At 50.4% G+C, this 1,138-nt stretch overlaps 1 long non-coding RNA gene across 1 annotated transcript; it reads left to right on the forward strand.

Moving 5' to 3' along the window:
- On the forward strand, positions 1-450 carry LOC113222683. Its single transcript, XR_003308500.1, has 2 exons — positions 1-47; positions 153-450. It is a non-coding gene; the product is annotated as an uncharacterized LOC113222683 (long non-coding RNA).
- Positions 451-1,138: the final 688 nt, after the last annotated feature.

Consider the following 1,138-nt stretch of genomic DNA (forward strand, 5'->3'; position numbering starts at 1 on the left):
CACAAGAAGTCATCTAATGAGGAGGAGATCCTCAGCAGGGACCCTGGGTAAATGATGGGCCCTCACAGTTCCCAACTAAAATGAGGAGGGGGTGAGAAGGTTAATTGCTCCTTTCAAGAATCAAAACCTTGGCATTATTGTTCTTACTCCAGGGACAGCGAAGCCCCAACAGAGATGGGGGAGGAGAGTGAAGCCCAGTCATAGGAGAAGAAAGAGTGACCCCAGCCCGCCTCAGGCCTCCTGCAAAAATCCATAGCATAAACAACAAGGGCCATCAGAAAGAAAAGCAGGACTGAAGCCAGCGGTCCACGCATCCACAGAGGCAGCGGGCAGAGGAAGCACAGGGCCGTCATTCCCTCCCTTGTTTCCCAGTCTTACTAGTCACCCAGACCTGAAAACATATCCTCAGGGGTAGAGATTTTACAATTAAATACTGTTGTTCTCTTGTTCTGGGTGCCCTCTCCCTTGGTTCATCAAGCAGCAGTCATATAATACCACACACTTGACCTCCTGCCCACAGGGCACCTCCCACCTCCTGGCCCCTCTCATGGGATCACTGGGCCTGCCTGCACTGTGGGGCCAAGCCCCGTCTCTTTCCCAAGCCCTCAAGCCCACGCATGAATGTTCATCCAGACTTGGTGGGGGGCTTTTCACCCTTACAAGATGGCAAAAGATTCACTTGGTTTTTTAAAAATTTGTTTTCCTTTTTAAAAATCCCTACCCTTGGATAGCAGGGAGATGCTGGAGGGGTAGGGTCAGGAAGAGTATGTGAGAGCAGTCATTTCCCAAGACTGCCCTCTGCGGGACTGTATTTCAGAAAACACACCGATGGGGCGACCTCTCCATTCACATGTACTGCCCTGGCCTCTCCCCATCCCCCGCTGATGCACATCCATAGCTGCTGTTCCATAACGGCAGTAGAATGCTGCAGAAGGCGCAAGGATTCCTCCACTCCACCTTCAAAGAAAAAGTCACTAATCACATTTGGTAGGTTAGGGAACATTAAACACATTAGTGAGCAGAAGCAAATCTGAATGAACAGAAATTGGTAATCTACCTAACTGAACACAAATGAACTCAGGCAAACGGCACTAACTGCAGAACAGCTGCCCCCCACCTTCCCAGGAGCAGTGTGACT

The sequence above is a fragment of the Piliocolobus tephrosceles genome, unplaced genomic scaffold (assembly GCF_002776525.5).
Source record: "Piliocolobus tephrosceles isolate RC106 unplaced genomic scaffold, ASM277652v3 unscaffolded_33478, whole genome shotgun sequence".
In the NCBI taxonomy this organism is placed as follows: Eukaryota; Metazoa; Chordata; class Mammalia; order Primates; family Cercopithecidae; genus Piliocolobus; species Piliocolobus tephrosceles.